Raw genomic sequence first — 8,596 nt, forward strand, 5'->3', positions numbered from 1 at the left:
AAAAAGCTGTGAAAATAAAACTGAAGCTGCAAATAAATCATTCATTTATGTGAAAGTTGCTGTTCATTTTATTTATTTTTTCCAAAGCAGTTTGAAAAAGCCAGATGCTGAAAAATGAGATACTTGGGGTTAAGCTTGGAAGTCTGAGACCTTTGGGTTGGCAATGTGGTCGTTTAGAAAAATGTTCCAAGCCAAAAAGCATGAAAATATGCACCCACCAGCCCCTTATCAGTGTTGAGTCTGTGCAAGCCCTCTCTGCCCACACTGGCACCTGCTGTCCTGTGTAGGGTGAAGACGCTGCCTGAGGTCAATTTGCTGTGCCCTGCTGGATGCCTGATTTCTGACCTGACCCATGCCCTTCGAAATGCCAGTGTGTTGGAGTCGCTGTACGGGTACGCAATATTCACCTGACCTACACAAATTGTAGTGATATCCAGGGTCCACCTAATAGGGCCAGTGCAGAAGACTTTGCGCTTCACTCAAAAATGGTGGGACACACCATAAGGAAACCTTTTCAGTGTCACCTCTATCAGTGACTTCTCGCTGTCACTCCACACGAAAGGAGAGGGGCGATGTCCTTGAACGGCAGCAGGAACACAATACGGGGGGACAGCTGCCTTGTCCAGAAATCCCGGATAACGCACTCGAGCCCTGCACCCAGGTTGCAGCTATCTGCTCTCCTTCCCCTTGTTTATTTCTTTCTGGGACAGGCCACGCGTAATGCCCCTCCTCTCTTGCAATCAGTTTGTTCAGTTCTCTTCCACTAGCCTCTAGACCAGCCTACACTGAATGTCCCACAAGTGAAAAGCGCTGCCCTTTTGGTACGGTGATTTCCCTTGTACAGCTGCCAATCACTTAGCTCCAAAGACTGATAATCCCAATAATTGCACAGGAGCATCTGTGGCACTTCAGAGCTTTACTGAAATCCCTGATGGCTCATGTGTGGACTTTTAGAAGGTCTCCAGCCCTACAGCTGTTAACATCTCAGCAGCAGCCTGCCCTCTGGTCCCCGGGAGGTGTCAGGAATTCCTCTGCAACTCCATCTCACTCACGGTGCCCAGTTTTTGCACTCTGGGGGTATTTTGGCTCAGTGTGTATACGGCAGCCAGGACCAGACACAGCGGCAGCACTGAGGAGACCCTCACAGCTGCTGCAATTCCGTATGGCCCTGGGCACAAACAACCTGCAAGGCACAGGGGATTACAGGGAGGGTTTGAGCCCCTTTTGCCCTCAGCTTGGCACCTGCCCAAAGGCTGCAAGCTAAACTGGGATCCAGGAAAATGAGCACAAATGTTCCTGCAGATGTTGTTCTTGCCAGGGGGATTTTGCTGTCTCGGAACTCTTGTGTGTCCTGAGAGAACCACAGACAGACATGTGCAATAGCCTGTTTGCATATCACAAGCGAGCTTCATGCTGAGGCTACTCAAGTTTAGAAAACTGACTGCAAGCAGCAGTCCTCACACAGGAGAGCAGATCGAACACACTGCAGTTGCTTACAACACAGTCACGGAGATGTGGCAACAAAAAAAAAAGGGAGTTTCTTGTTAGTTGGTTGTATTAAAGTTCCCAGTCTCAGCTTAGCATGGTACAGTGATGGCACGTTGGGCACTGGGTGTTCCCATCTGAATGCAGCCATGGTGGTGATGGTGGGCTGGGCAGTGCTCCTTTCACATCACTTTGAATGTGGATGGTAGCGGGCAGGAGACAGGGAAGGGAAGTGCTACAGCTGCCTCCTGTCCTGCCTCCCCTGCTAATCCCCGAGGAGGCACAGGGAATGGGGAATTTCTGTGATACACACTCCTGCCTGATGAGAGCTGTGCTCAGGTTGCATGCCGCCAGCACAAGACCAGGACATTGGGCACACACTGCGACCCTTCACCAGCACAGGTTGGATTTGGACCGGGGTTTCGGGAGTGTGTTGCCATGCCTGTGTGGGTTTCGCCATCAGTTTCGCTTAGCTGGTGTCTCTGTGCCATGCCGTAGAGAGGTTCTTGCTCGGAGCGTTCCTCCATCCAGCGTCCCCATCCCACGCTGGCCGCCAGCAGCTCGTTTCCTCTTCGCAGGGAGTTGCAACGGCAGCATAACAGGATTGTGTCTGCTGCGTGCTGAGTGGGGAACAGCTGGAGGCAGATGATTGTTTGGGTTATTTGCCTGTTGCCTGGACATTTTGTTTGCTTGTTTGAGCCCTGAAAAAATAGGTTTCCTGTTCCTCCGGAGGCTGGTCTGTGTTAAGCCTGTATATTGTGGGCTGCTTTTGAAAACTGGTGTTTTATAACTTTGCAAATGAGTGTCCTGCTGGTTTAGTGGCAAGACTCCATAAACAAGGCAGTCTTCTCAGAAATTTCCCTGCCACAGAGCCAGCGGAACTGGGGGAGCAGGAGCAGCCAAAACCACATGCTTCTGGCATCAGAGAAGCAGATACCCCCGAGCGTGGTCCCGGTTGGACCTCTCTCTTGAGTGGATTTAAGCGTCTGACTAAAGAATAGTGCTGGCTGATGTTTATGTCCTTAGAAGTATACCACTCAGCTTTCCTCCCCATCAGCTCCTCACCTGGGGTAAACCAGCATCACTCTGTTGCGAACATAATGCTGTGTTTGTAACTGCTTTCTCTGTCTGCAACACTTGCACATATCCTCTGGCTCCTTACTTCTGGGTGTTTGCTTTTATTCTGAGCGGCTGGACAGTCCTTTGCCCTGTGAGAAAAGCATCTTTTTTCTCACTGCTGAGTGCAGACATCTTGGCTGTGGAAAATGGAGTTAAATAAGAATAGGCTGGTCAGGAAACAGAGAGGGTGTTGCTGCCAGCTGATACTGGAGAAGTAATATCAGGAAGAATGCAGATTTGGCCAAGGCACTCGCAAGCAGTGCCATGGGTCTAGTCGTGAGCCTGGGTGCGCAGCAATCGTGCAGCTTTGGGCTGTGGCGGCTGCACATCCTCTCAGATCACAGCAAAATATCAGTCTGACATGGACATGGGACCAGAGTCGGGGGCCCACCTCCCGCTTCACAAAAATCGTCCCTTTAACACCTTGCGTTTCTTCGGAAATCTCTGTATCGAGCACTGACCAGACCTGAGCCTGTTTGATTTGGCAGGCACGGACCTGGGGGAGGGGGGCAGGGGAAAAAAAAATAACAACACTGCCGCCGATTCATCTCTCCTTGTTTATTCCACCAGAAATAGATTTGGCAGGGTGCATCAGGAATGAACTAATCAGCAGGGAATTAATTGGCATGTTTGTTAAAAGGCAGGAACAACGCAGTGAACAAATTCATGGCTGGATGGCCGGAGGGTTCAAGCAGCCAGAGAGAAGCGCTGCATAGTGGAAACTGTGACTAGTAAGAGAAGTCGTACAGCTGTGCCGGAGAGCCAGCGGTTGAGAGCTGCCCAAAAGAACGGAGGGCAAAGATATACGGGTGTCCTTGCAGACGGAGCTGCTTTCTAAAGGGGCTCCATCACCCAGGCTTTCCTTCCCATAAGGCTCCCATCTGTGGGGGGAGATGGCTTGCTTGCAGGAGTGGGAGGGAGGGGTAGGAGAGGTGCAGCTGGAGGAGGCTCCATGGAAAGGCTGTGGAAACGTGGAAAGCGGGGAAATGAAGAGGGACACGTCACTCATTGCAAGCTGAAATGCGGAGGGGGTGGTGAGGAGAAGAGGAGCAGGGAGGCAGAGATTTGGAAGCCTCGTCACAGAAGGACTGGCCTCAAGAGCACAGGTAACGCTTGTATGCAATTCTCTGCCTTCTTTCCCAGGAAGGTTTTGTTTCTTCCTCTGGAGGAGACACGTCCATGCACCTCGGAAAGAGCTTGTTGTGCTGAGGGACTCTAAAGGCACCTGTGGGAAGTGCCAGGAGAGGAGGGAACATGTGCAGGCTGGCATTGACTTGGAGGTTGGAGGATTGCTACCTACATTTCCAGACAACAGGGGTGTGCAGAGTAAAAGAAGGAGGGAGAAAGGAGGAGTGAGAAAATCCTTAGAGGCAGCCAGACAGGCAGACATGGAGAGGGCAAGGTCTGTGGATGCCTAACCAGGGAGAGAGAGGAAACTTCTTAAGAGGGAGCAACAAGCTCTAAATGAGACAGAGATGGAGATAAGACATATCTTGAAAAAGCAGGTACACCTGGAGAAGAGGCAAAACCTGTATATTACCTCCTCAAAACCAACAGTACTTTACTAATGTTGTGATTTGTAGTAGATGTGTGCTTTACACCTGGACAGTTTTTTAAAATTTCTTTAGCATCAGTATGCCTGCCTGCTGGCAACAGCATCACCCTAGCTGTCCGTCATCAGGGCTGTCAATCAGATCCCTTTGTTTAGCAGGATGGTCAGGCTATTTGAGGGATTCAGGTGCTCTTTGCTGTCACACAACTTCCAGGTAGAAAATGAGCAGTGTAACTCTTAATGATATGCAAAAGCACTATTTAACTCAAATATGTTGCCACACTTTAAAAAGTCAAGATACTGTTATTCCTACCTAACCCAAAGCTGGGTGTGCACATGTACCAACATACGGCATTATACCCACACACATATAAACCGAAGAATAACACATTAGAATGGAATTTTAACAGGGACTTTTGAAACAGGTGATATTCTAGCTGTACCACTGTGGCTGGGTTAATATTGTAGGATGCAATTTTTTAAATCACTTTTGGCATTTTTCTTGATCTTTCCACCATTACATAATACTACAAGCATATGCTAATGTTTATATTACCCTGATTTTTTTTGCTCGGAGAGCTAACAAATGCCATCCGCTTTGCAAGTAGAGCTGGCAAATTCTTTGATTGCTGTGGACTTGCAGTCTTGGCAGCTTCCTCCTCTAAAAGCTCGGACTCTTTTCAGGATCCCAGCCTGGGAGCTCTGGCAGAACTGTCATTAACTGAGAAATTGTGTGCAGCTACTATATGTTCTTCTAATGTGAAGCCGTTTGGTTCATAGCACCTAAACCTTCTTTGACTTTATTCATAAAACAGAACATTTTAGTTAGGTGTGTGGAAGTAATGTAACCTTAAAATATTCTTAAAATATTGCATGTGGAAATAAAGATAGAGAAATTCCAAGAGCCTGCAAAAATACCTTTATTATCTATTGAGATCCTTTACAAAACTGAGAATCTTAAACTTACTTTGATGTTTAAATATCCATTACCATTGGAGTGAGAGCTACATTTTATGTATTTATGATTTACCTGAGATCAAACTCCCTGATTCATTTAAAAGTGTGTTTTATTTCTCTGCAAATAACCCAAATCCCAGTATCACTCTTCAGCTTTAGTTTGAAAGTAGCTCAAAAGGAACTTGGGAAAACTGAGGGGAATGGGTCTCAAATGGAAACCACAAAGCTAATTCACTTGCAGTCCGATATTGCGGCAAAAAAATCCTTCATCTTGGTTATCATTACAGCGGATGCTAACTCTAATCAACAAAATCCTCCTCTCAAAGCGTGCATGGGCTTGAGTTAACACACCGGGATGCTCATGCACGGCATCAGGAGAGCGTATGTGTTTAGAGCAGTCAGAAGCGCAGGGAAGGGTTTCGAGCCCTCTTGATATACAAGGGACAGTCCAGCTCTGAATCGTAATGCAACAACTCACATGTCTGCAATAGGATCAGTGCGTTCTCCCCAGGCTTCAGGGGAGGCAGGGCTCTCTGAAACGAAGCTGTGTTTGGGACCAGGAGAGGATAACCTAGGCGATTCCCCCATATCCTAGCAGGCAGCACAACCCGGGAGCAGGAGTGACCTTCGGTCACCGCCGCACTTGGCCTCGGCGTGTCAAAGTCTGGGGCAGGTGCCGGAGAAATCTCAGTGCTCTGTGGGCATTCCCCGCTGCCGCTGCGTGTAGGGAGGGATGAGCGCTGGAAATGGAGTATACTGGAGCAGCAAAAAACAGAAAGGGTGAACGGGAGAGGGACGGAGAGGGGAGTTCCGATCCTGGCAGCGCTCCTTTGCTTTGGGGCAGGGATTCAGGCTTGGGCGGCACAACTGCCAGTCCCCGCGGGGCTGTGCTCGGGGTACTGAGCTAGCAGAGCTCTTTTATCATGTCAGAGTGAGGAACTGAGAGGTTAAAAGAAGAAAAAAATACTGTGTGATAATGAGATGAATATGTCTGTCTTCACTGTCTGCAGATGAAGGGACTGTCCGGTGAATCACTGAGCCTACCCTGCTCCAGGGGCAGAATATGATGTAATTTTCTGACAGAAAGCATGCCATATTATTGTAATTACTAGTAACAATAGCAAAGCTACTATGTTGTTATTGTTAGTCTCTGGATTTAGGGAAGAGCTTTCATCCAAGGCTGTAAGAGAGTTTTCCCTGCTTGTCAGTCGGTGTTCTACCCTGACAGTATTTGCCAGTGCAACACTGCGATGGATCTGAAGACATATTTGTAATGGGCTTGGGATCTGGTTCCCATTACAGATGACCCTGAAGACTTTTTCTGCTAGAAACCTTGTTAGTGAATATCCATTTGCCTTCTACAATTCCACCTAAGAGAGGGAAGATTGCTCAATTTCTGTGTAAGTGTCTGAGATGTGGGAATCTATTTCAAAGATGATTATAACCTGATGTTTACTATGATAATAAATTACAGTAGGCCCTCAGGAATGCAGGGAGCAAAGCTACAAAGAAACTGGTCCGTGAGGGGCCCTGCAAATAGAGCATGTGGGTCTTTTGTAATTCATTTGGACACCTGATGTTTTAACAAGTTTGAGATCAAGTAGGCTGAATTTTCAGTATCATATGTAGGTGGAATTTATCACCACCCTTCATTTCAAAAATACAGAAAGATCAAAGTATCCCAGCCCTGGGGTATTGAAACAGGTGGGAGGTGGAAAGGGTAAGGAACGGACAATCTCTTCAGGAAGTTTTAAAATGAGCTGGGAAGCCACACTGCCTCCTTGACGTTGGCAGCATTTTCAAATCATTTGCAATTAGACATGTTGGCGTCTGGTAAGTCCTTTCCAATCAGGGAAGATTAAAAAGGCATGTGCAGTGCCTAGTCATCAAAAGAAAGAGAAAAAAAAGAAGGTCTAAAGGCTGGAGTATTTATCTGGAAAAGCAGAGAGTCAGAGGAGCTGTTGTGTCAATGCAAATAGTTTCAAGAAGGTCCATGAAGACCTTTTCATTATGTGCCTTGGTGATACCATCAAACCTTCTAAGAGATCTTCATTTTGGCAGCTCTCAGTTGAGGGGAAGAAGAGGTATATGTATGTGCGAGATAGGAAGAAGGTAATTTATTTTTTTCCTTTAAATGAATACTGTAATTAGAAGAAGAATACTGAGTACAAAATACATCCTGACAGGTGGAAAATAATATTTTTAAAGTAGCATGACATTTTCCATCAGTATGGCTATATTCATACTGCTATTTTAAATAGAAAGAAAAATAAATGCAGTTGCAATTAAAATACACTAGTGATTGAATGTAAGAAAGGCACAAAGTAAAAGGATTTATTTATGTACTGCTTTATCTGCTACAGCTCCTAGTAGGTTTTGAGGTGGCTGAATTCTTCCCAGATGGTTAGGAGATGAGGGTTATGTGATATTCAAAAAGCAGTTTAATGTCCTCATATTTTTAGTGAGGTCTTAGCCTTTTGATGCATGTACCTGAACAGGGGAATAATTTGGAATTTCTGAATATGCCTGCTTCTCACATGAGCCCCTCCATCACTGTGACTACAGATGACTGAAATCATCAGTAAAACCCATGAACCTGGCAATGCATTTTTTCCGTTTGCTATGTGCAATATGTGCATAATTGGTATTTCCAGCCAGTTTCTACCAGAACAGCTGTTCATGACATTTAAAAAAAAATAAAAATATCAAATTCAACACTGAGGGACTACTTAATTAAGACAGAATAACAAATTAGCCTGACTAAGCTGTGGAGAGACTGATCTATCCTCTTACATTTAGAGATGGTACTTGTCCAGATGGGCCTGTAGGTCTGAGTTGACTTCCATTGGCTTGGGAGTGATGGTAAACTCAGAAGAAGACAACGAACTTAGGTAAATGCTCACATTAGTTCATATGGCCATCTTGCCTACTCTGCAGATTTGCTCGGGAGGACCTGACCCTCTGACACCAGGGCAAAGTGGAGATAGTACATGGGGGGTGGAGTTGCCTCTGAGGCTCCATCACTGGGCAGCATCTCAGTTATTGCCACTGGTTAGTGGATCAGATAAAAAAGAACAGTTTTTTATTCTGGCCCTTATTAAATCCTTGATAAATTGCTTTACTGGTTTGTACCTTGCTTTCCCTCATTGCAAAGTGGGGATGCAGCTATTTCCGTACCTCATAGTACCTCCTCCTGACACTGATAGAACATTTATAGCTATAAGGTGCTATCCCAACACGGCTACCTATGAAGCAAAGCTACTTTCCTAGCTGCTGCCAGTTGATGAAGCATCTCTGTACCACTCAATGGCTTGAAAAAAAGTAAGGAGGCTTGTACTTGTGAAAAAGAAAAGTCCCTGTGCTTCTGTAAAAGCTAGGCTGAGCAACTTGAACATTTTAAAGAAATACATCATCAGAGAGAAATTTGGTGTTGGGGTGACAGGTGGGAGGTGGAGAGAGAGAGGAAAGAGAGAAATAAAGCAG

Source organism: Harpia harpyja, chromosome 23 (assembly GCF_026419915.1).
Source record: "Harpia harpyja isolate bHarHar1 chromosome 23, bHarHar1 primary haplotype, whole genome shotgun sequence".
Taxonomy (NCBI): domain Eukaryota; kingdom Metazoa; phylum Chordata; class Aves; order Accipitriformes; family Accipitridae; genus Harpia; species Harpia harpyja.